Raw genomic sequence first — 27,422 nt, 5'->3', positions numbered from 1 at the left:
AAATCTAGAAGTGTGTTCCAAACTTTAAGAAAACAGCACAATTTGCCATCAAATGTGTAAGCCAAAGTCTTTTTAAATTTAAGAGTATTTGTTAAATCAAAATTCAATAAGTATATCAAATCAATATAAAATAAAACCAATTTATGGGACTTCCGGATGATGTCAGAAGCAGATAGCTGCTTGGATTACATAGTAACAAAGTAACATAGTAGATGACGGCAGAAAAAGACCTGCATGGTCCATCCAGTCTGCCCAACAAGATAAACTCATATGTGTATACCTTACCTTGATTTGTACCTGCCTTTTTCAGGGCAAAGACCGTACAAGTCTGCCCAGCAGTATTTCCCGCCTCCCATCTCCGGCTCTGGCACAGACCGTATAAGTCTGCCCTCCACTATCCTCGCCTCCCAACTACCAACCTCTCTTCCCCCACCTGCTCCGCCACCCAATTTTGGCTAAGCTTCTGAGGATCCATTCCTACTGCACAGGATTCCTTTATGCACATCCCACGCATGTTGAATTCCGTTACCGTTTTCATCTCCACCACCTCCCGCGGGAGGGCATTCCAAGCATCCGCCACCCTCTCCGTGAAAAAATACTTCCTGACATCTTTTTTGAGTCTGCCCCCCTTCAATCTCATTTCATGTCCTCTCGTTCTACCGCCTTCCCATCTCCGGAAAAGACTTTTTTGCGGATTAATACCTTTCAAGTATTTGAACGTCTGTTTCATATCACCCCTGTTCCTCCTTTCCTCCAGGGTATACATGTTCAGGTCAGCAAGTCTCTGCTCATACGTCTTGGAACGCAAATCCCATACCATTCTCGTAGCTTTTCTTTGCACCGCTTCCATTTTTTTAACATCCTTCACAAGGTACGGCCTCCAAAACTGAACACAATACTCCAGGTGGGGCCTCACCAACGACTTGTACAGGGGTATCAACACTTCCTTTCTTCTGCTGATCACACCTCCCTCTATACAGCCTAGCAACCTTCTCACTACGGCCACCACCTTGTCACACTGTTTCGTCGCCTTCAGATCCTCGGATACTATCACCCCAAGATCCCTCTCCCCCTCAGTACCTATCAGACTCTCTCCGCCTAACACATAAGTCTCTCGTGGGTTTCTACTCCCTAAATGCATCACTTTGCATTTCTTCGCATTGAATTTTAATTGCCAAACCTTAGACCATTCTTCTAGCTTCCTCAGATCCCTTTTCATGCTTTCCACTCCCTCCTGAGTGTCCACTCTGTTGCAAATCTTAGTATCATCCGCAAATAGGCAAACTTTACCTTCTAACCCTTCGGCAAGGTCACTCACAAATATATTGAACAGAATCGGCCCCAGCACCGATCCCTGAGGCACTCCACTACTCACCTTTCCCTCCTCCGAGCGAACTAGATTTACCACCACCCTCTGTCGTCTGTCCGTCAACCAGTTCCTAATCCAGTTCACCACTTCGGAACCAATCTTCAGCCCATCTAGTTTATTTAAGAGCCTCCTGTGGGGAACCGTGTCAAAAGCTTTGCTAAAATCTAACTAGATTACGTCTATAGCACGTCGATGATTTAGTTCTCCAGTTACCCAAAGAATTCAATAAGATTCGTTTGGCACGATTTCCCTCTGGTAAAACCATGTTGTCTCGGATCTTGCAACTTATTGGCTTCCAGGAAATTCACTATCCTTTCCTTCAGCATGGCTTCCATTACTTTTCCAATAACCGAAGTGAGGCTTACCCGCCTGTAGTTTCCAGCTTCTTCCCTATCACCACTTTTGTGAAGAGGGACCACCTCCGCCGTTCTCCAGTCCCTCGGAACCTCTCCCGTCTCCAAGGATTTATTAAACAAATCTTTAAGAGGACCCGCCAGAACCTCTCTGAGCTCCCTCAATATTCTGGGGCTTTCAAATGACGCGGCTGCTGGAATGGAGGTAAGGGAAAATTAGGTTCGTACCTTGGTAATTTTCTTTCCTTTAGTCATAGCAGATGAAGCCATTACATATGGGTTGTGTCCATCAAACAGCTGGGGGAGATAGAGAGCACTCAACTTTTCACAGTGCCTCATGGCCAGCCAGCTCCACTGCCTCTTCAGTATTTGAAACTTCCAAAGCAGTATGGCAAACCGCAATGGGAATAACATGAACTTTCCTCACAGCGAACGATGGCCCCTTAACAAGGGCATGAACTCAAAAGGAGGGAATGAACACATCCTCCTGGAGGGAATAAACTCATCCTCTTTATTGTATAACTGGAGGGGATACACGCAACCTCCTGGAGGGAATAAACTCATCCTCCCAAAAGATAAACTGGAGGGAATGGAATCATCCTCCTATAAGTGAACATGAATCCTGAAGACTGTTTTCCAACTTTCTCCCAAGGAAGGAACTTTAGGAAACAAGAACAGAACCTGAAACAGATTCATAGCATACAGACAATCATACAGGGAGGGCTCATGGCTTCATCTGCTAAGACTAAAGGAAAGAAAATTACGAAGGTAAGAACCTAATTTTCCCTTCCTTGTCATCAAGCAGATGAAGCCATTATGTATGGGATGTAACAAAGCAATACCTATATAAGGTGGGAACAGGTCACACCACGCGCTAGCACTTGTGCTCCAAAACGCGCATCCCTCCTAGCAGCCCCATCCAGCCTGTAATGTCGGGCAAAAGAGAGCTTAGAAGCCCATGTTGCTGTACTGCATATCTCTTGACGAGAGAGTGCTCCAGTTTCAGCCCAAGAGAAAGAAATCGCTCTGGTAGAATGCGCCTTAAAGGCTACAGGCGGAGACCGGCCGGCAAGCAGATAAGCTGAAAAGATAGTTTCTTTGAGCCAGCGGACAATAGTGGCTTTAGACGCTGGAGACCCTCTGCGAGGACCTGATAGCAAAACAAACAGATGATCATAGATCCTGAAAGAGATAGTAACTCGCAGATATTGCAGAAGAGTCCTGCACACATCCAACAGGTGCAACTGCCCAAAAGATTCTGGAAACTCCTCCTTATCAAAGGAGGGCAAGAAAATAGGCTGGTTTAGGTGAAATGCTGAAACCACCTTAGGCATAAAGGAAGGCACGGTCCGAACTGTGACCCCGGACTTTGAGAATTGCAGAAATGGGTCTCTACAGGACAGCGCCTGGAGCTCTGACACCCGTGTCGCCGAAGTAATGGCCACAACAAAAACGGCCTTTACTGTCAAATCTTTCTCCGATGCTCGCCGAAGCGGCTCAAAAGGAGAAGCCTGCAGGGCCTTCAAAACTAGCCTCAGGTTCTAAACTGGGCAGGGTGCTCGCACGGAAGGCCGGAGCCGAAGCACCCCACTAAGAAACCGTGCCACATCTGGATGAGCAGCTAAAGACACGCCTTCAACCTTACCACGAAGGGAGGCCAACGCTGCCACTTGCACCCGCAGGGAATTATAGGCCAAGCCTATTTGTACACCATCCTGCAAAAAGTCCAGAATCGGCGAGACAGGAGCCCGCATTGGTGTGATCACTTTTGAAACACACCAAGACTCAAACTGGCGCCAAATCCTGGCATAAGCCATGGAAGTGGAACGCTTGCGGGCCTGCAGGAGAGTGGAAATGACAGTGTTTGAATAGCCTTTGTCCCTCAACTGCGCCCTCTCAATCGCCATGCCATAAGACCAAAGCGGCAGGCGTCCTCCATGGCTACCGGGCCCTGTGACAACAGGTTCGGTACCAGAGGTAAAGGAAGGGGAGCCTCCACTAGCATCTGTCGGACGTCCGCATACCAAGGCCTCCTGGGCCAATCCGGGTCCCTGAGGACCACATCTCCTGGGTGCAGCCGAATACGCAGGAGCACGCGCCCTATCAAGGGCCACGGAGGGAACACATATAGTAGGCCCGGAGGCCAGGGCTGAGTCAACGCATCCAACCCTGCCGAGCGAGGATCTCTCCGTCTGCTGAAGAAGCACGGGACTTTGTCATTTGAACTTGTCGCCATAAGATCCATCACGGGCTTGCCCCATTTGGCACATATCCGCAGGAATACTTCGTCTGCTAGTTCCCATTCTGCTGGATCGATCTGATGCCTGCTTAGATAATCGGCTTGCACGTTGCTCTGACCTGCAATGTGAGCTGCCGACAGAAACTGTAGATGCAGCTCGGCCCAGTGGCAAATCTGTTCGGCCTGCGCGGCCAGTGCTCTGCACTGAGTGCCGCCTTGTCGATTTATGTAGGCCACTGCTGTCGTGTTGTCAGACATCACTCTGACAGTCAATCCTTCCAGGGTCACTTGAAAGGCCAGAAGCGCCTGAAACATCGCTTTCAACTCCAGGCGGTTGATGGAGCACTCCGACTCCTCGGGTGTCCATAGACCCTGGGCATGCTTCCCCTTGCAATGTGCGCCCCAGCCCTTCAGGCTGGCATCTGTCACTACTAGACACCAATCGGGGAGCGCCAGCGGCATTCCTCACCGCAGCATGCTGTCTGAGAGACACCACTCCATGCTGAGCCGGGCCACAGGGAGCCAAGAAAATCTGAAATGATAATCCTGAGAAACTGGAGACCATCTTTGAAGTAGGGAATACTGTAGAGGTCTCAGGTGCGCTCTCGCCCAGGGCACCACTTCCAATGTGGCTGTCATCGATCCCAGCAGCTGGACAATGTCCCAAGCTCGCGGGCGGGGCATCCTCAGGAGCAGACGGACCGGATTCTGAAGCTTGCACCGCCTTAGCTCGGGTAGGTATACATAGCCCGAGTCTGTGTCGAACCTGGCCCACAAATATTCTAGAGATTGCGAGGGGATCAGGTGACTTTTGGCCATATTGACGACCCAGCCTAGAGATTGAAGAACTGAGACCACTCTGGCTGTAGCTTGATAGCTCTCTGTTACAGAGTCTGCTCTGATGAGCCAGTCGTCTAGGTACGGGTGAACCCTGATACCTTCTCGCCTGAGCAAAGCAGCTACTACCACCATTACCTTCGAAAAGGTTCGGGGAGCTATGGCGAGGCCAAAAGGCAAGGCCCGGAACTGGAAATGTTTTCCCAACACCGCAAACCTCAGAAACCTCTGGTGCGGGGGCCAAATTGGTATGTGCAAGTAAGCTTCTTTCAGGTCTAGAGACGTGAGAAACTCTCCTGGCTGTACCGCAGCAATGACGGAGCGCAGGGTTTCCATGTGGAAATGCCGCACTCTCAGGGACTTGTTTAATTCTTTTAAGTCCAGAATAGGGCGAAAAGACCCACCTTTTCGCGGCACCACAAAGTAGATGGAGTATCGGCCGTAGCCGTGTTCAGCGGGAGGTACCAGGGACATGGTCCCTAACTGAATCAGACCTTGCAAAGTCTCCTCTACCGCTGCCCGTTTGGCAGCAGAACCGCATCGGGACTCCACAAACACGTCTCTTATTGGGGCATTGAATTCTGTTCTGTAGCCATCTCTGATCAGGTCCAGAACCCACTGAACTGAGGAAATATTGGCCCACTCCTCGGCAAAGAGGGAAAGACGTCCTCCGATGACAGGAAGCGAGGAGGGGGCCGGCGCACCATCATTGAGAGGGTCGCCCCTGAACTCCAGGCCTAGAGCCGGTGGCTGCGGAACGCTTGTCCGAGCGAAAGGAGTTCCTCTGCTGAAAAACGGGCACGAGAAGTGAACCCAGCAGAACGCCCCGGGCGGTACCTTCTAGCTTCACGGAAGCGAGGTCTATAAGAGGAGTGGACCGCCTGGCCCTTGGAGGAAGGCCTCAGCCTATCTTTGGGCAAGCGCTGGGGTTTTGGATCTCCCAGGCCTTTAACAATTTTTTTTCCCAACTCCTCACCAAATAGAAGGCCTTGAAAGGGCAACTTCACCAACCTTTGCTTAGAGGCCATGTCCGCTGCCCAATGTCTTAGCCAAATAAGACAGCGAGCCGCCACTGCTACTGCCATTTGTTTAGCCGAAGCTCTGACAATATCATAAAGGGCATCAGCCACAAAGGACAAGGCCGACTCCAGCTGCGGAGCCACATCCGAGAAGGGCTCACCTCCATCTCCGGGCTGTTCCACTGCCTGTTGCAACCACGCCAGGCAGGCTCTAGCAGCAAAACAACTGCATGCAGACGCCCGAACAGTAAGACCTGCAATTTCAAAGGACCGTTTAAGTGCTGCTTCCAGCCTATGGTCTTGTATATCCTTCAGGGCAACTCCTCCTTCCACAGGGAGGGTAGTTCTCTTTGTCACCGCAGTGACTAGTGCATCTACTTTAGGCATTGCAAAGCGAGCCAAATGCTCCTCACACAGAGGGTATAATTGCCCCATAGCCCTGGAAACTTTCAAAGGTCCATCGAGGTCAGCCCACTGAGCAGAAATAAGCTCTTGGATGGAGTCATGCAAAGGAAAGGCTCGAGCAGGTTTTTTGGTACTAGCCATCCTAGGATTCACAGAGGAGGCCGTGCCACTGTCAGGCTCTTCAATAGAAAGGACCTGTAGGGCATCTGAAATAAGCGCTGGCAGCTCATCATGGTGGAAAATCCTCACCGCGGAGGGATCATCCAGATCCTGTGGTAATTCTGCACCTGACTCTGGCTCCTCAGACCACAAAGGCCTGCCAGAACTCTCCGAATCCTCACAGCCCGACCACAGGGTGGGGGTGGGGGGGAAGGAGGTGCACCACAATCTGAAGGGGAATTAGCCCTTCTACGCTTTTCTTTATGCCAATTATCAGGGAAAATAGCCTCAGCGGGCAGTCCCAGGCCAGAATCCACCAGGAGGAGGCAATAGAAGGGGCCTCAGACGACCCTTGAGGGAGAGCTCTTTTCAGCATGTATGCTTTATGCAATAACAACAGAAAATCAGGGGAGAAAAACTCGCCCTGGGCACCCAGATCCCGTCCGGGGCTAGCCGCTCCCTGAATAGCCTCAATTCGAGATCCCCCCCGGGCTCAGGGCTCTCCATCTCTACGGAGGCTGCGCCATGCGGAGAATTCAAAATGGTGTCCGCTGCCAGCTCTGAGCGGCAAGAATCATCGCTCGCCATGCTCGGGCCGGCTCTTACACCTGTACAACATGATTTACAGAGCCCCGCTGCTGATTTGCGCTTGCCACACCGGGAACAGCGCTTTACATTCTCTGCAGCCATCGCCGAAAACGGTGGGAAAACTCAAAATGGCGGTTTCGCCCCAAAAAACTCCCCGATCGCAGGCCCACCCCGGACGAGTTAGAAAACACTCTTACCTCACCAGACCGAGTATCACAGCTCCAGTCCCATAGAAGAATCAAAGGAAAACCTCTGTTCCATTTTTTTTTTTTTTTTAACGCTGTGAGGAAAGCAGAGGTAATTAGAACTCCGGAGGCTCAGATGAGTGGGAAAGGCAGGGAAAGGCGAACCAATGTGCCTGCATCCACTGAGTGGGAAAGGACAGGGAAAAGCAAGCTAATATGTCCACATCCACGGGGGCATGGGTAAGGCAGGGAAAGGGCTAACTTATGTGCCTTCAAAGTGAAGCTGTTATAGCCTCTAACACCCCGACTAACAACTGGCAAGCCAGGAGCCACCCCCAGGCAGATTTTTGATGGACCTCAAAGAAGCTGCAGCCACCCTGCTTGAGGAGATGGAGAATACTGAAGAGGCAGTGGAGCTGGCTGGCCATGAGGCACTGTGAAAAGTTGAGTGCTCTCTATCTCCCCCTGCTGTTTGATGGACACAACCCATACGTAATGGCTTCATCTGCTTGATGACAAGGAAATTAAAGATTTAAAGCACCAAGGGCGGCGCGGTATGACGGTGTATGGGGGCGAAGGAGAATCGCTGGACAGGGGCAGGGTGGGAGAAGAGAGAAAGGAAGAGCTGGGGGGGGGGGGCGCGGGTGCCAACTCATAGTCTGCAGGGGGGCACCAGAGACCCTAGGACCAGTGCTGCACACACCTGCTGAGATAGAGAACATACTGGGGAATTTCCTGCAGCACATGACCACATATAGGGAGGCAAAAGATTGCTCTCTATCTCCACCTGCTGGTAGATGGACACAACCCACCAGTCTATGGATTGATCGGCTTGATGATAGGGAAGCAGCTTTTCCTACATAAGCACACAACTATGGAATGAACTACCAAAAGCCGTGAAAACAACATACGACCATTTAAACTTCAGGAAATCACTAAAAACCTACCTATTCAAAAAAGCGAATGCTACATACCTGTAGAAGGTATTCTCCGAGGACAGCAGGCTGATTGTTCTCACTGATGGGTGACGTCTGCTGCCCTTGTGGGGAGGGGAGGGAGGAACGTGCAGACACTTAGAGGTAGGGAGTGTGTAGATGGTCGAGGAGAGGGAACGTTGTAGCACTTACCTAGGAGCCAGCTTCCAGTGATCCCTCGGTCAAACCTCCGGTAGATCACAGGATGCTGGAGGATATAGGAGTAATAGGTTGAGCTTGGGTATCGTGGACACACATCCACAATCTCACCCTGAGCATCACAATTTCAGTAGGTGGCCTCATATGCGTAGGGGGGGGGGGGGGTTGAGTGTGATGTGTGTGCAGTCGATGAGGCTTATGACCGAGGAGAAGTGGTTCGTGGTGTAAAACTCTGCCATGTTGTTTTGGAGGGCCTGGTGGGTAGTGGGGAAGTTGATGTAGTTGGAGGTGTTGGTGAGGAAGGCATGGAGGAACTGGGTGAGGCAGTTTGAGATGAGGGGCTGTGTGAGACCCATGTTCCACAGACTGGAATGTGCCAGTGGCTAGAAATGCAACGGAGGTAGTGACCTTAATTTTTGAAGAAAGAAAAAACCTGTCTTGATCATATGTGAAACCTGATCAGAAAATGACAGCACAGAATCAATAATAATACCTAGATATCTAAAATATAAAACTGTAACAATCGATCTATTAAACAATGAGAGGTTACGTGAGGGAGGAGACACAGAGCTAATGATCCACCATGTCACTGTTTTGTAAGAATTAAAATAAGGCGGTGGTCAAATAACCATTGCGCCACCAAATTCAAACAGTGTTGGAGAGATCAAGATCAAATACACTGATATAATACACAATTAAAAAATTTTCAGCATAGGAATAGTCACTAATCCTCAATGAAGCCAGCGGACTGACAGAAAGATTAAAAAGTAACAAAGAAAATATGGAACCCTGAGGCACACCACGTCAATGAAAAAGAGTCTGAACAAGAGACTGGTTGAGTAACCTGAAAAGATCACTGGTATGTAGCATTCGCTTTCTCCAATGACAAGCAGGCTGCTTGTTCTCACTGATGGGGTATCCCCTAGCCCCCAGGCTCACCCAAAACAACAAACATGGTCAATTGGGCCTCACAACGGCGAGGACATAACTGAGATTGACCTAACAATTTTTCCAACTAACTGAGAGTGTAGCCTGGAACAGAATAAACCATGGGCCTAGGGGGGTGGAGTTGGATCCTAAACGCCGAACAGATTCTGAAGCACTGACTGCCCGAACCGACTGTCGCGTCGGGTATCCTGCTGCAGGCAGTAATGAGATGTGAATGTGTGGACAGATGACCACGTCGCAGCTTTGCAGATCTCTTCGATAGTGGCTGACTTCAAGTGGGCCACTGACGCTGCCATGGCTCTAACATTATGAGCCATGACATGACCCTCAAGAGCCAGCCCAGCCTGGGCGTAAGTGAAGGAAATGCAATCTGCTAGCCAATTGGATATGGTGCGTTTCCCCACAGCCACTCCCCTCCTGTTGGGATCAAAAGAAACAAACAATTGGGCGGACTGTCTGTTGGGCTGTGTCCACTCCAGATAGAAGGCCAATGCTCTTTTGCAGTCCAATGTGTGCAGCTGACGTTTAGCAGGGCAGGAATGAGGACGGGGAAAGAATGTTGGCAAGACAATTGACTGGTTCAGATGGAACTCCGACACAACCTTTGGCAAGAACTTAGGATGAGTGCGGAGGACTACTCTGTTATGATGAAATTTGGTGTAAGGGGCCTGGGCTACCAGGGCCTGAAGCTCACTGACTCTACGAGCTGAAGTAACTGCCACCAAGAAAATGACCTTCCAGGTCAAGTACTTCAGATGGCAGGAGTTCAGTGGCTCAAAAGGAGGTTTCATCAGCTGGGTGAGAACGACATTGAGATCCCATGACACTGTAGGAGGTTTGACGGGGGGCTTTGACAAAAGCAAACCTCTCATGAAGCGAACAACTAAAGGCTGTCCTGAGATCGGCTTACCTTCTACACGGTAATGGAATGCACTGATTGCGCTAAGGTGAACCCTTACAGAGTTGGTCTTGAGACCAGACTCAGACAAGTGCAGAAGGTATTCAAGCAGGGTCTGTGTAGGACAAGAGCGAGGATCTAGGGCCTTGCTGTCACACCAGACGGCAAAACCTCCTCCATAGAAAGAAGTAACTCCTCTTAGTGGAATCTTTCCTGGAAGCAAGCAAGACGCGGGAGACACCCTCTGACAGACCCAAAGAGGCAAAGTCTACGCTCTCAACATCCAGGCCGTGAGAGCTAGAGACCGGAGGTTGGGATGCAGAAGCACCCCTTCGTCCTGTGTGATGAGGGTCGGAAAACACTCCAATCTCCACGGATCTTCGGAGGACAACTCCAGAAGAAGAGGGAACCAGATCTGACGCGGCCAAAACGGAGCAATCAGAATCATGGTGCCTCGGTCTTTCTTGAGTTTCAACAAAGTCTTCCCCACCAGAGGTATGTGAGGATAAGCATACAGCAGGCCGTCCCCCCAATCCAGGAGGGAGGCATCCGATGCCAGTCTGCCGTGGGCCTGAAGCCTGGAACAGAACTGAGGGACCTTGTGGTTGGCTCGAGATGCAAAGAGATCTACCAAGGGGGTGCCCCACACCTGGAAGATATGTCGCACTACTCGGGAGTTGAGCGACCACTCGTGAGGTTTCATAATCCTGCTCAGTCTGTCGGCCAGACTGTTGTTTACGCCTGCCAGATATGTGGCTTGGAGCAACATGCCGTAACGGCGAGCCCAGAGCCACATGCTGACGGCCTCCTGACACAGGGGGCGAGATCCGGTGCCCCCTTGCTTGTTGATGTAATACATGGCAACCTGGTTGTCTGTCTGAATTTGGATAATTTGGTGGGACAACCGATCTCTGAAAGCCTTCAGAGCGTTCCAGACCGCTCGTAACTCCAGGAGATTGATCTGCAGACCGCGTTCCTGGAGGGACCAGCTTCCCTGGGTGTGAAGCCCATCGACATGAGCTCCCCACCCCAGGAGAGACGCATCCGTAGTCAGCACTTTTTGTGGCTGAGGAATTTGGAAAGGGCGTCCCAGAGTCAAATTGGACCAAATCGTCCACCAATACAGGGATTTGAGAAAACTCGTGGACAGGTGGATCACGTCTTCTAGATCCCCAGCAGCCTGAAACCACTGGGAGGCTAGGGTCCATTGAGCAGATCGCATGTGCAGGCGGGCCATGGGAGTCACATGAACTGTGGAGGCCATGTAGGCCAGCAATCTCAACATCTGCCGAGCTGTGATCTGCTGGGACGCTCGCACCCGCGAGACGAGGGACAACAAGTTGTTGGCTCTCATCTCTGGGAGATAGGCACGAGCCGTCCGAGAATCCAGCAGAGCTCCTATGAATTCGAGTCTCTGTACCGGGAGAAGATGGGACTTTGGATAATTTATCACAAACCCCAGTAGCTCCAGGAGGCGAATAGTCATCTGCATGGACTGTAGAGCTCCTGCCTCGGATGTGTTCTTCACCAGCCAATCGTCGAGATAGGGAAACACGTGCACTCCCAGCCTGCGAAGTGCCGCTGCTACTACAGCCAAGCACTTCGTGAACACTCTGGGCGCAAAGGTGAGCCCAAAGGGTAGCACACAGTACTGGAAGTGACATTTGCCCAGCTGAAATCGCAGATACTGTCTGTGAGCTGGCAGTATCGGGATGTGCGTGTAGGCGTCCTTCAAGTCCAGAGAGCATAGCCAATCGTTTTCCTGAATGATGGGAAGAAGGGTGCCCAGGGAAAGCATCCTGAACTTTTCCTTGACCAGATATTTCTTCAGGGCCCTTAGGTCTAGGATGGGACGCATCCCCCCTGTTTTCTTTTCCACAAGGAAGTACCTGGAATAGAATCCCAGCCCTTCTTGCCCGGATGGCACGGGCTCGACCGCATTGGTGCTGAGAAGGGCGGAGAGTTCCTCTGCAAGTACCTGCTTGTGCTGGAAGCTGTAAGACTGAGCTCCTGGTGGGCAATTTGGAGGTTTGGAGGCCAAATTGAGGGTGTATCCTTGCCGGACTATTTGAAGAACCCAACGGTCGGAGGTTATAAGAGGCCACCTTTGGTGAAAAACTTTCAACCTCCCTCCGACCAGCAGGTCGCCCGGCACTGACACGTTGATGTCGGCTATGCTCTGCTGGAGCCAGTCAAAAGCTCGCCCCCTGCTTTTGCTGGGGAGCCGTGGGGCCTTGCTGAGGCGCACGCTGACGAGAGCGAGTGCGCTGGGGCTTAGCCTGGGCCGCAGGCTGTTGAGAAGGAGGATTGTACCTACGCTTACCAGAAGAGTAGGGAACAGTCTTCCTTCCCCCATAAAAACGTCTACCTGTGGAGGTAGAAGCTGAAGGCTGCCGGCGGGAGAACTTGTTGAAAGTGGTATCCCGCTGGTGGAGCTGTTCTACCACCTGTTCGACTTTCTCTCCAAAAATATTGTCCGCTCAGCAAGGTGAGTCCGCAATCCGCTGCTGGATCCTATTCTCCAGGTCGGAGGCACGCAGCCATGAGAGTCTGCGCATCACCACACCTTGAGCAGCGGCCCTGGACGCAACATCAAAGGTATCATACACCCCTCTGGCCAGGAATTTTCTGCACGCCTTCAGCTGCCTGACCACCTCCTGAAATGGCTTGGCTTGCTCGGGAGGGAGGTTGTCCACCAAGCCCGCCAACTGCCGCACATTGTTCCGCATATGGATGCTCGTGTAGAGCTGGTAGGACTGAATCTTGGCCACGAGCATAGAGGAATGATAGGCCTTCCTCCCAATGGAGTCTATGGTTCTGGAGTCTTTGCCCAGGGGCGCCGAAGCATGCTCTCTTAGCCTTCTTTAGGGCCAGATCCACCACACCAGAGTCGTGAGGCAACTAAGTGCGCATCAGCTCTGGGTCCCCATGGATTCGATACTGGGATTCGATCTTCTTGGGAATGTGGGGATTAGTTAGTGGCTTGGTCCAGTTTGCCAGCAACGTCTTTTTTAGGACATGATGCATGGGTACTGTGGACGCTTCCTTAGGTGGAGAAGGATAGTCCAAGAGCTCAAACATTTCAGCCCTGGGCTCATCCTCCACAACCACCGGGAAGGGGATAGCCGTAGACATCTCCCGGACAAAGGCCGCGAAAGACAGGAGGAGAAAGCTGCCTTTCAGGGGAGGGAGTGGGATCAGAAGGAAGGCCATCAGACTCCTCGTCAGAGAAATATCTGATGTCCTCCTCCTCCTCCCACGAGGCCTCACCATCAGTATCAGACACAAGTTCACGAACCTGCGTAGAATCCAACCGTCGCTTCCTCGGGGCTGAGGCCGAAGAAGGTCGATCTCGGGGGGGCTGTACCGCAGGAGCCCTCAGGGTAGGGGGAGACCCACCCGAAGGCTCACCACCACCAGCAGGGGAATGGACAGCCCTCACCTGCACTTCAGACAAAGCACCACCGTCCAACGACATCAGCAACAGCGGAGGTCCCGGTACCACCGTCGTCGACGCAGCCTTTCGATACCTCGGTACCGACGATGCCGAAGGTAGGGGCCTCGATGCAGTCGATGCCGAAGGTAGAGGCCTCGATGCAGTCGATGCCGATGCCGAGGTCGAAGACTTCGATGCTGTCGACGTCGATGCACTCGATGCCCGTGCTGTTGTCGTCGAAGAGCCCGAGAACAACACGTTCCACTGGGCCAATCTCGCTACCTGAGTCCTCTTTTTTAAAAGAGCACAAAGACTGCAGGCCTGCGGGCGTTGCCCAGCCCCCAGACACAGAAGACACGAAGCGTGCCTATCAGCGAGATTACCCGGGCGCACTGGGTGCACTTCTTGAAGCCGCTGGAAGACTTCGATGACATGGGCGGAAAAATCACGCCGGTGAAATCAAAATTCGCGATGATGACGAAGGGCACCAAAAAGAAGGGAGAAAAACCCGAATCGAGGCCAAATAGGCCGGTCCCAAAAGCGAAAGGAAACTTACTCGGGAAAAAGCTGGAAACACGGGAAAAGGGTAAAGACCAATCGGTCTCTTTTTTTTTTTTTTTTTTTAGCGAAAATCGCTAATACGCGCTGGGGTCAACTTGAGGGGCACGAAACGGCGGTAAAACACGACCGTCTCGAGCGCGGACAAAAGAAGACTGACGAACACGAGCCGGTTTGGGCGGGAAGACAGCCGCGCATGCGCGGTACGCATCGGCGCGCGAGGACTAGCAAAGGCCTTTGCTAGTGAAGTTTCCGGTTGGAGGGGGCTGCCGTGGACGTCACCCATCAGTGAGAACAAGCAGCCTGCTTGTCCTCAGAGAACATGAATTTATAATGCATGAAATCGGTATGGGTGCAAGATTTCCTCCAGAGGCGTTCAGTCGATCGGGCGCAGGAGCGACGGTATCAGGTGCAAGGGGTCAGCCAGGGCTGGGGATTAGTACACCTTATGGGTCGGGAGATGGACGGTGCAAGGGCGTCGAGAGCAGAGGAGAGGGTGGCATTGTATGTGGAGACAGCCTTGTCGACAGTCTCGGAGGACATGATGGAAGGGAGGAGATTAGAGATACTACTGTATAAGGTGGGAGGGTCGACCGCCTGGAGATTCCTAGAAGTAATGGTTAGTATTGGGCAGGACTGAGGGGGAGGTTGATGAAGTGTGAAGGTGATCAAGTGATGGTCAGAGAGAGGAAGAGCTGAGGCGCAGAAATTGGAGGGTGAGCAGGTAGAAGAGAGGACGAGGTCAAGACAGTGGCCAGACTGGTGAGTAGGGGTGGTGGAGCTCAGTTGGAGGATGAATGAGGAGGTTAGAGTGAGGAATTGAGAAGCGTATGAGTCGGAAGGGTTATCAGTGTGTATGTTAAAATCACCAAGAACAAGGGATGGGGATGAGGGCTCAAGAAAAACGGAGAGCCAGGCATCTAAGTTGGTAAGGAAGGAAGGAAGGAAGGGAGGGACTTATCAGGGGGGCGTTAAATGACTGCAACTCTGAGCGGCAGCGGGTAGAATAGACGGATGGAGTGAACTTCGAAGGATGAGAAACAGTGAGACTGTGGTAGGATGAGAGGTTGAAAACTGCAGGAGGGTGAAAGTAGTAGCCCGACGCCGCCAACCGCGGCCAACTGGGCGGGGAGAATGGAGAATGGGGAAAATGTACTACAACCAGTGTACAGTATATGAATGCTGCTATGCTCCAGGGAGTGCTCGTATCTTGCTAGGGTATCTCTGATCTGTCTCCAGGCTCTCAGGAAGACATTTGTAGGGAGCAGGTGGTGGTGGTACTTTGAAAGTATCCTCCTGTGCCTCGGCACAAGCGGACCACAAGCTGTGTCTCCCGAACACAGTAACTTGGCTCTCTCATGAGGGACAGGTTTACTCAGTGTGGGACATTCTTCCATGGGCAGGGCTATATATGGTAAAATTATGTATCATACCTGATCATTTTCTTTCCATTAATCATAGCAGATCAATCCATAGACTGGTGGGTTGTGTCCATCTACCAGCAGGTGGAGATAGAGAGCAATCCTTTTGCCTCCCTATATGTGGTCATGTGCTGCCGGAAACTCCTCAGTATGGTCAATATCAAAGCTCCATCCGCAGGACTCAGCACTTCCACCACAAAGGGACACTCTGCCCAGCCCACCACCGCTGAAGCGGAGGGGGGAAGCATTCCAGCCCACCACCGCCGAAGCGGGGGAGGGGGGAACCACAAACCGCCGACGCAGGGGGGGGAAACTGGCTTATCCTGCTACCGCAACCGCGGAGAGGAGCGGCTTACCCCTAACACTGCACTCCAGGAAAAGAGGAAGCAGTTACTCCTTATGTAAAGAGCTCTTGAGACTAACAATAGATTTATGCTTATTTATCCTGCCACTACTAAAACTACAACACAAAGGAGCCGGAAAACATTTGATACGCCTGAAGCAGCGAAGAAGTCATGGCAACTATGGAGAGGAGCATGAAAGACCAAACCTGAAAACAAGATGGTTGCAGAGCAGTGAGAGGGTACAAGCTTTCAAAGGCACGGTTGAGACAGTGCTATGTCAGGGCTGAGACTGCAACTTAGAAAGGGACTTTAAACTGCTAGTTATATTGACGTTATGAAAGAATGTTAAAAATATTTAAGAGATGTTAAAACTGTTTTCAATAGGGCAAGAACTGAATGGCTTAACAGAGGAATGGTAGAAGGGAAAGGAAATATTAAATAATGTAAACTCGGTTGGAACGAAGGGAACATAAGGGTCAGGTCATAAAATTATACATGGAAAGGTCGGGCCGGGGGGAGGGGTTGCCATAATCACACAAGACTTCTTCTTTTCAAATAGGGAAGAGATGGGGATATATGGGGAGTTACAAGGGGAAGCAGAAGAAAGGAGGGAGGAAGTGGGTGGGAGGGGGGGGCAGACAGAGGGTAGGGGAGAGGGGTTTAGATGGCATAAAGTATGGTACAAAGTTGATGAAGTTGAATAAAATATTTGACAATAGTAGGATCAATCATAGGAAAAGATGGCCACCGCTAAAGGGGCAGGAGGAAAAATAGAGAGACTATTGGGCGGGGCTTGGGCGCCTGATGGTCCTGGAATACAAATTACACAGGATAGGAATAGACCCATAGGGGATCATGGGTAAGGGAACCCGGATTATCACCTGGAATGTGGGAGGAATTACATCGCCAATAAAAAGGGCAAAAATACTAGCATCATTAAAACGGCACAAAGCTGATATTGCGTGCCTCCAGGAAACACAGTTAACCACAGAAGAGCATAAGAAACTACAAAGGAGTTGGGTGGGGGAAGTACACGCAGCAACATAGGAAGGCAGAAAAGGAGGAGTGGCAATCTTGCTTAGAAAAGGGTTACTGGCAAAGTCCGAGCTGATCAGTGCAGACCCCCAAGGTCGGTATGTGCTCATACATTTGTGGTTACAAATAGGGAAATCTTGTTATTAGCGCTATACACACCGAATACTTATGATAAAGACTTTTTCAAACAAATAATTCAAAAATGTATGCCGCACCAAACCTTAAAATTACTAATAATGGGTAGATTTTAATCTGGTAGGAGATCCACAGATGGACTGCTCATCTTCCAAGGGGGGCACACCGTGGGGGGTCCCAGATCCAGAGCCCTTTCGGATTTTAAACAACCAATTAAATCTCGTGGATGCCTGGAGGGCTCTGCATCCGGGGAGCGTGACTACACGCATCTCTCAAGGGCACACGGCACATACTCAAGAAATAGATTGCATACTAGTAGATCAGGGATATTGTCCGTGGGTGCTGGAAGCTAGTATAGGCCCGAAGAAATTTCCGACCACGCGATGGTTTGGATAGATCTGGAGGCACCACCGTATTTCCAAGGGGCGAGGGGATGGAGATTTCCGACGTACTTGTATAAGCAGAAGGAGTTCGTTAAATATCTTCATCAGAAAGGGGAGGAATTGAAACCTTTAATCAGCAACATTCCGAAAACCCGATATTATATTGGTTCCACAGCAAAAGTAGTGCTTCGGGGAGAGGTTATTGCTTATGTGAGCACCCGAAATAAGAAAATTGCTAGAGCCATAGTACAGCTACAGAAGGAGTTAAGCATAGCCAAAAAACGCTTGTGTCAGGTTCTCAGGTTCAGAGCCGCGGGGACTGGGCTCTGGAGCAAACGTGAGCCCTTGGGCTGCTGACGAGGAGCGACAGCAGCAGGCAAACCCACCACCAAACCACTGGGTAAGCACAACGGCAGGGACTGCAGGCACTGCCCAGCGAACTGGAAACCTGGACTGGAATCCCCCGGACTGGAGGACACAGGACTGGAACACTGGACTGCAATCCTCCGGACTGGAACACACACCGGACCGGAACACACTGGACTGGAGCACACCAGACTGGAACCCACACCGGACCGGAACACACTGGACTGGAGTACACTGGACTGGTCCCCCAGACTGGAGGACACAGGACTGGAACACGGGACTGGAGCACACTGGTCCACACAGCTTCACCTGCACTTAGCTACTAAGCCCCCTAGAAGTTGAGCTCCTGGGTTCGAGTAGCCGACAGGACTTACTGGATACCGGATGACATAGGGACCAGGACTGGAAACAGAAGTGCTCCTAAACCTAAACTGATCTACTTGCTCCCAATCCCTAAACCAGCAGGAGTGTTCCTAACAGTAAACTGACAAAAGGACTTCCTAAGCCCTATGCGAACCAGGAGCTCCTAAGCCCTGCTCAAGAAAGGGACTTCCTAAGCCCTAAACTAACAGAGCAGGGAACTAAACACAAAGCTAACACAGGTGCTACTAAGCACCAAGCTACAAGCAGAGCTCTACACTAATAAGCTAAACTAAGCACTGCTACCTAAGCACTGCTCTAGCAAGCTAGATACAACTAACCAGGTGCTTCCTAAGCACTACTCTGGCAAGCAACCAGAAGAACTCCTAGCACTAAAAGGGAAGACAGGGGAGCCACAAGGAAAAAGAAGGGAAGCTAACACATAAGCCAAAAGTGATTCTAAATCACCAAACACCAACAGCAAAGACTGCAATGCTCCCAATAGCACAAACACCAGAAGTACTTCTAACAGCAAACTCTGCAGTGTTCCTAACAACACCAAACCCTGAAGTACTTCTATCAGCAACTGAGCTTCCAAAGCCCTACACATAGCAATGCTTCCAAAACCAAGAGGGAAAAGCAGGGGAACCAAAGGGAAAAGCAGGAAAGCTAAATACACAGTCACCAGTGCACACTGCACTAACACTAACCTGGCCCTTAACAAAAGCAAGCAGGAAACTAGACACAAAGTCAGATGTGCACACTGCACCACCCTACCTAAAGCAAACACCACTGTTGCAAAGGCTCTGAAGGAAACAACACCACTTCCTTATCAAGGCCCTCCATGATGATGTCACACCTCCCTAGACCTAGGCAAAAGCACACTGACCCAGAGAGGCCCAACCCACACCAATGCAAAACCGTGAAACACTTGAAGCCAGTACAACCCAAGAGAGTTAGAACAACTCAGAATACCCACACAGGTGCAGTATAGTGAAACAATTAGAGCCCTGCTGCTGGAAGCTGCCAGCACAGAGAGACACAGCCAGCTAAGAAAGGACAGACAAAGAAACAGAAGCCAGCTAAGAAGCTGACCCCCAGGAAAGAGGTAAGTTGAGAGGGTTCAGACCCAATCATAACAAGCACCTCCCCCTCAAACTCCCGTGTACCCACGGGAGCTCCAGGTCTCAAAAGACAATTTAGGTCTCCATGGGTAGCTGTGATGAAATCTCCCAATGGTTTCACAACATAAATCTGGACGGCTGGGCAGGAAGTTACAAGTACATCTGGAACTTGGAAACCAGAGTGGCTTTGGCCGCCACGAGGCTCTTTAGGATGGCTGCTAGGCAGGATCAGAGTCTTGGATGCAACAAGTGGAGTTCTATTCAACAGGAACCATTTCCTGAAGGAGTCCACAACTTCTTTGACTTCCTGGCACTCCACTGTAGCAGCCAGAACTGGGCTAGAGCCCACACCCATCCTGGAATCTGAAGCCGGACAGGAACTCGAACAGGACTTCAGACTGGACCGTGCCTCTTGGCTGGAGCTGGAACTCAGGAGGAGTTCACATCTTGTTGAAGTGGGAACTCGGAGGCAATCTGATCCGGCCTCAGCATCTTGGCCGGAACTGCCACTCACTCGGACTCAGCATCTTGGCTGGACTTGGTACTCAGCATAGACTCAGCATCTCGGCTGGCACTGGAACTCGCTCCGGACTCAGCATCTTGGCCGGAACTGCAACTTGACCCGGACTCAGCCTCTTGACCGGGACTACAACTTGACCCAGACTCAGCATCTTGCCTGGAACTGGAACTCCAACTTGGCCCGGACTCGGCATCTGGCCGGGACGGCAACTCTCACCGGACTCAGCATCTTGGCCGGGACTGTAACTTGACCCGGACTCTGCATCTTGCCCGGGACTGTAACTCATTCTGATTCAGCATCTTGACTGGAGCTGCAACGCGATCCAGACTCAGCATCCTGACTGGAACCGCAACTCGATCCAGACTCAGCATCTTGACTGGAACTACAACTCGATCCAAACTCAGCATCTTGACTGCCAATGCTGCAACTCACTCCAGACTCAGCATCTTGACTGGAACTGCAACTCGATCCAGACTCAGCATCTTGACTGGAACTACAACTCGATCCAGACTCAGCATCTTGACTGGAACCGCAACTCGATCCAGACTCAGCATCTTGACTGCCAATGCTGCAACTCGATCCAGACTCAGCATTCATCATGGAACTGCAACTCAATCCAGACTCAGCATCTTGGCTGCCACTGCTGCCACTCGATCCAGACTCAGCATCTTGGCAGGCAAAGCCCTTCAGGCTGGACTCAGAAGTTTGGCGGGAAAATCAGGAAGCCACCTTCTTTCAGCTTGGGCTTCAGGAGTATCCCGTAGGGTTGGCTCCGAGAGGAGTTGAAAGCGGTAAAAGAACAGCTTGGTAGAGGGATCAATAGCAGAAACTGGGTTTTCTTCAAACCCAAGCCAGGAGACACGCCTTCTTTCCACTGCAGCTTCAGGAGTATTCTTCAGGGCTGGATCAGACAAAAGTGCAACCCGGTAATCCTGGAGTGTCAGAAATGGATCCAGATCAAAAAATGGGGTTGGAACTGGGATCCAAACTGGTACTAGGAGGCTTGGCTTGAAGTGCCTCTTGAACTGGACGCAGAGACTTGGCTTGAAGCGCTGCTTGGACTGGAATCGGAGACTCAGTCAGAAGCATCCCTCGGACTGGACTCAGAGGCTTGAGTGGAAGCGCCACTTGAACTGGAGTCGGCGACTCAGTTAGGAGCGTCCCTTGGACTAAGCTCCGAGGCTTGGCTGGACGCACTGCTTGCACGGGACTGGAACCCTGCTGGGCCCAGAGCATGGAATTCCCAAGACGTCTCCTCTCAGCGACAGCTTCAGGAGTATCCCACAAAGCTGGATTCAAGACCAGGCTGCGGCGATATTCAGCGAGCGTGAGAAAAGGGTCCATATCTGAAATGGGTTTTCAGTGATTCCAAGCCACCGGACACGTTTTCTCTCAGCTGCCGCTTCAGGGGTCTTCTTCAAAACAGGATGAGACAAAAGTTTCCCACGACACTGACGAAGAGTCATAGAAGGATCAAGAACAACGATGGAGCTGGACCCCAGCTGGGTTAGCTGGGCGGGGGTTCTTGCCGGGCTCATGGCCTTTGCAATCTGTCAGGTTCTCAGGTTCAGAGCCCGCGGGACTGGGCTCTGGAGCAAACGTGAGCCCTTGGGCTGCTGACGAGGAGCGACAGCAGCAGGCAAAACCCACCAACCAACACTGGGTAAGCACAACGGCAGGGACTGCAGGCACTGCCCAGCGAACTGGAACACCTGGACTGGAATCCTCCGGACTGGAGGACACAGGACTGGAACACTGGACTGCAATCCCCCGGACTGGAACACACACCGGACCGGAACACACTGGACTGGAGCACACCAGACTGGAACCCACACCGGACCGGAACACACTGGACTGGAGTACACTGGACTGGTCCCCCAGACTGGAGGACACAGGACTGGAACACGGGACTGGAGCACACTGGACTGGTCCACACAGCTTCACCTGCACTTAGCTACTAAGCCCCCCAGAAGTTGAGCTCCTGGGTTCGAGTAACCGACAGGACTTACTGGATACCGGATGACATAGGGACCAGGACTGGAAACAGAAGTGCTCCTAAACCTAAACTGATCTACTTGCTCCCACTCCCTAAACCAGCAGGAGTGTTCCTAACAGTAAACTGACAAAAGGACTTCCTAAGCCCTATGCGAACCAGGAGCTCCTAAGCCCTGCTCAAGAAAGGGACTTCCTAAGCCCTAAACTAACAGAGCAGGGAACTAAACACAAAGCTAACACAGGTGCTACTAAGCACCAAGCTACAAGCAGAGCTCTACACTAATAAGCTAAACTAAGCACTGCTACCTAAGCACTGCTACCTAAGCTAAACTAAGCACTGCTACCTAAGCACTGCTCTAGCAAGCTAGTATAGTGAAACAATTAGAGCCCTGCTGCTGGAAGCTGCCAGCACAGAGAGACAGAGCCAGCTCAGAAAGGACAGACAAAGAAACAGAAGCCAGCTAAGAAGCTGACCCCCAGGAAAGAGGTAAGTTTGAGAGGGGTTCAGACCCCAATCATAACAGCTTGGTCAGGGCCCCTACTAGAAGTAATAAGGAGACAATCATGCAGCACAGGTAGCCCTCAATACACTGTTGCACGAGAGGGCTACAAGAACCTTACACTATCAAAAATATAAATTTCAAAATATGGAGACAGGGTAGGCCCACTGCTGGCTCGTATAACTAAAACATGGGGACCCTCTCGAGTTATCACTACCATAAGGGATCAACAAGGAAAAGCTCAGAATAACTCAGAAAAAATAGCAGAGATATTGAAAACGCATTTTTCTAAGTTATACACGTCCCCAGGCCAGACAGACCAACAACACTAGAAGAACATTTGACAGCGTTGGGGCTACCACAAGTGGGCAACAGGGGATAACCCAATTGAAGCGAATGCTACATACCTGTAGAAGGTATTCTCCGAGGACAGCAGGCTGATTGTTATCACTGATGGGTGACGTCCACGGCAGCCCCTCCAATCGGAACACTTTACTAGCAAAGGCCTTTGCTAGTCCTCGCGCGCTCATGCGCGGCCGTCTTCCCGCCCGAACCGGCTTGTGTTCGTCAGTCCCATAAGTAGCAAAACAAAGCAAGGGAAGACACTACTCCAAAGGGGAGGCGGGCGGGTTTGTGAGAACAATCAGCCTGCTGTCCTCGGAGAATACCTTCTACAGGTATGTAGCATTCGCTTTCTCCGAGGACAAGCAGGCTGCTTGTTCTCACTGATGGGTATCCCTAGCCCCCAGGCTCACTCAAAACAACAACCATGGTCAATTGGCCTCGCAACAACGAGGACATAACTGAGATTGACCTAAAAAAATTTACCAACTAACTGAGAGTGCAGCCTGGAACAGAACAAACAGGGCCCTCGGGGGGTGGAGTTGGATCCTAAAGCCCAAACAGGTTCTGAAGAACTGACTGCCCGAACCGACTGTCGCGTCGGGTATCCTGCTGCAGGCAGTAATGAGATGTGAATGTGTGGACAGATGACCACGTCGCAGCTTTGCAAATTTCTTCAATAGAGGCTGACTTCAAGTGGGCTACCGACGCTGCCATGGCTCTAACATTATGAGCCGTGACATGACCCTCAAGAGCCAGCCCAGCCTGGGCGTAAGTGAAGGAAATGCAATCTGCTAGCCAATTGGATATGGTGCGTTTCCCCACAGCCACTACCCTCCTATTGGGATCAAAAGAAACAAACAATTGGGCGGACTGTCTGTTGGGCTGTGTCCGCTCCAGGTAGAAGGCCAATGCTCCTCTTGCAGTCCAATGTGTGCAGCTGACGTTCAGCAGGGCAGGAATGAGGACGGGGAAAGAATGTTGGCAAGACAATTGACTGGTTCAGATGGAACTCCGACACAACCTTTGGCAAGAACTTAGGGTGAGTGCGGAGGACTACTCTGTTATGATGAAATTTGGTGTAAGGGGCCTGGGCTACCAGGGCCTGAAGCTCACTGACTCTACGAGCTGAAGTAACTGCCACCAAGAAAATGACCTTCCAGGTCAAGTACTTCAGATGGCAGGAATTCAGTGGCTCAAAAGGAGGTTTCATCAGCTGGGTGAGAACGACATTGAGATCCCATGACACTGTAGGAGGCTTGACAGGGGGCTTTGACAAAAGCAAACCTCTCATGAAGCGAACAACTAAAGGTTGTCCTGAGATCGGCTTACCTTCCACACGATAATGGTATGCACTGATTGCACTAAGGTGAACCCTTACCGAGTTGGTCATGAGACCAGACTCAGACAAGTGCAGAAGGTATTCAAGCAGGGTCTGTGTAGGACAAGAGCGAGGATCTAGGGCCTTGCTGTCACACCAGACGGCAAACCTCCTCCATAGAAAGAAGTAACTCCTCTTAGTGGAATCTTTCCTGGAAGCAAGCAAGATGCGGGAGACACCCTCTGACAGACCCAAAGAGGCAAAGTCTACGCTCTCAACATCCAGGCCATGAGAGCCAGAGACTGGAGGTTGGGATGCAGAAGCGCCCCTTTGTCCTGTGTGATGAGGGTCGGAAAACACTCCAATCTCCACGGTCTTCGGAGGACAACTCCAGAAGAAGAGGGAACCAGATCTGACGCGGCCAAAAAGGAGCAATCAGAATCATGGTGCCTCGGTCTTGCTTGAGTTTCAACAAAGTCTTCCCCACCAGAGGTATGGGAGGATAAGCATACAGCAGACCCTCCCCCCAGTCCAGGAGGAAGGCATCCGATGCCAGTCTGCCGTGGGCCTGAAGCCTGGAACAGAACTGAGGAACTTTGTGGTTGGCTCGAGATGCGAAGAGATCTACCAAGGGGGTGCCCCACACCTGGAAGATCTGTCGCACTACACGGGAATTGAGCGACCACTCGTGAGGTTGCATAATCCTGCTCAACCTGTCGGCCAGACTGTTGTTTACGCCTGCCAGATATGTGGCTTGGAGCACCATGCCGTGACGGCGAGCCCAGAGCCACATGCTGACGGCTTCCTGACACAGGGGGCGAGATCCGGTGCCCCCCTGCTTGTTTACGTAGTACATGGCAACCTGGTTGTCTGTCTGAATTTGGATAATTTGGTGGGACAGCCGATCTCTGAAAGCCTTCAGAGCGTTCCAGATCGCTCGCAACTCCAGAAGACTGATCTGCAGATCGCGTTCCTGGAGGGACCAGCTTCCTTGGGTGTGAAGCCCATCGACATGAGCTCCCCATCCCAGGAGAGACGCATCCGTGGTCAGCACTTTTTGTGGCTGAGGAATTTGGAAAGGACGTCCCAGAGTCAAATTGGACCAAATCGTCCACCAATACAGGGATTTGAGAAAACTGGTGGACAGGTGGATCACGTCTTCTAGATCCCCAGCAGCCTGAAACCACTGGGAAGCTAGGGTCCATTGAGCAGATCTCATGTGAAGGCGGGCCATGGGAGTCACATGGACTGTGGAGGCCATGTGGCCCAGCAATCTCAACATCTGCCGAGCTGTGATCTGCTGTGACGCTCGCACCCGCGAGACAAGGGACAACAAGTTGTTGGCTCTCGCCTCTGGAAGATAGGCGCGAGCCGTCCGAGAATCCAGCAGAGCTCCTATGAATTCGAGTTTCTGCACTGGGAGAAGATGGGACTTTGGATAATTTATCACAAACCCCAGTAGCTCCAGGAGGCGAATAGTCATCTGCATGGACTGCAGGGCTCCTGCCTCGGATGTGTTCTTCACCAGCCAATCGTCGAGATATGGGAACACGTGCACCCCCAGCCTGCGAAGTGCCGCTGCTACTACAGCCAAGCACTTTGTGAACACCCTGGGCGCAGAGGCGAGCCCAAAGGGTAGCACACAGTACTGGAAGTGACGTGTGCCCAGCTGAAATCGCAGATACTGCCTGTGAGCTGGCAGTATCGGGATGTGTTGTAGGCATCCTTTAAGTCCAGAGAGCATAGCCAATCGTTTTCCTGAATCATGGGAAGAAGGGTGCCCAGGGAAAGCATCCTGAACTTTTCTTTGACCAGATATTGGTTCAGGGCCCTTAGGTCTAGGATGGGACGCATCCCCCCTGTTTTCTTTTCCACAAGGAAGTACCTGGAATAGAATCCCAGCCCTTCTTGCCCGGATGGCACGGGCTCGACCGCATTGGTGCTGAGAAGGGCGGAGAGTTCCTCTGCAAGTACCTGCTTGTGCTGGAAGCTGTAAGACTGAGCTCCCGATGGACAATTTGGAGGTTTTGAGGCCAAATTGAGGGTGTATCCTTGCCGGACTATTTGGAGAACCCACTGATCGGAGGTTATGAGAGGCCACCTTTGGTGAAAAGCTTTCAACCTCCTCCGACTGGCAGGTCGCCCGGCACTGACACTTGGATGTCGGCTATGCTCTGCTGGAGCCAGTCAAAAGCTCGTCCCTTGCTTTTGCTGGGGAGCCGAGGGGCCTTGCTGAGGCGCACACTGCTGACGAGAGCGAGCGCACTGGGCTTAGCCTGGGCTGCAGGCTGTCGAGAAGGAGGATTGTACCTACGCTTGCCAGAAGAGTAGGGAACAGTCTTCCTTCCCCCGAAAAATCTTCTAACCGGTAGAGGTAGATGCTGAAGGCTGCCGGCGGGAGAACTTGTCGAATGCGGTGTGCCGCTGGTGGAGCTGCTCTACCACCTGTTCGACTTTCTCTCCAAAAATATTATCCGCACGGCAAGGCGAGTCCGCAATCCGCTGCTGGATTCTATTCTCCAGGTCGGAGGCACACAGCCATGAGAGTCTGCGCATCACCACACCTTGAGCAGCGGCCCTCGACGCAACATCAAAGGTGTCATACACCCCTCTGGCCAGGAATTTTCTGCACGCCTTCAGCTGCCTGACCACCTCCTGAAATGGCATGGCTTGCTCAGGGGGGAGCGCATCCACCAAGCCCGCCAACTGCCGCACATTGTTCCGCATGTGTATGCTCGTGTAGAGCTGGTAGGACTGAATTTTGGCCACGAGCATAGAAGAATGGTAGGCCTTCCTCCCAAAGGAGTCTAAGGTTCTAGAGTCCTTGCCCGGGGGCGCCGAAGCATGCTCCCTAGAACTCTTAGCCTTCTTTAGGGCCAAATCCACAACTCCAGAGTCATGAGGCAACTGAGTGCGCATCAGCTCTGGGTCCCCATGGATCCGGTACTGGGACTCGATCTTCTTGGGAATGTGGGGATTAGTTAGAGGCTTGGTCCAGTTCGCCAGCAATGTCTTTTTGAGGACATGATGCATGGGTACTGTGGACGCTTCCTTAGGTGGAGAAGGATAGTCCAGGAGCTCAAACATTTCAGCCCTGGGCTCGATCTCCACAACCACCGGGAAGGGGATGGCCGTAGACATCTCCCGGACAAAGGAAGCAAAAGACAGACTCTCGGGAGGAGAAAGCTGCCTCTCAGGAGAGGGAGTGGGATCGGAAGGAAGACCCTCAGACTCCTCGTCAGAGAATATCTGGGGTCTTCTTCCTCTTCCCATGAGGCCTCACCATCGGTGGTCAGACACAAGTTCACGGACCTGTGTCTGCAACCTCGCCCGACTCGACTCCGTGGAGCCACGTCCACGATGGGGGCGTCGAGAGGTAGACTCCCTCGCCCGCATCGGCGAAGCTCCCTCCGCCGACGTAGTCGGGGAGCCTTCCTGGGAGGCGACGG

The 27,422-nt window shown here is 51.7% G+C and overlaps 1 protein-coding gene across 1 annotated transcript in view; it reads right to left on the bottom strand.

Annotated features, from left to right (window-relative positions):
• The window catches only part of PNPLA7 (patatin like phospholipase domain containing 7), a 2,530,065-nt gene that overhangs the window by 2,206,680 nt on the left and 295,963 nt on the right, over nt 1-27,422 (bottom strand). The window lies entirely within an intron of this gene.

Source organism: Microcaecilia unicolor, chromosome 6 (genome assembly GCF_901765095.1).
Source record: "Microcaecilia unicolor chromosome 6, aMicUni1.1, whole genome shotgun sequence".
In the NCBI taxonomy this organism is placed as follows: Eukaryota; Metazoa; Chordata; class Amphibia; order Gymnophiona; family Siphonopidae; genus Microcaecilia; species Microcaecilia unicolor.
This window is presented reverse-complemented; position numbering and strand designations above follow the sequence as displayed.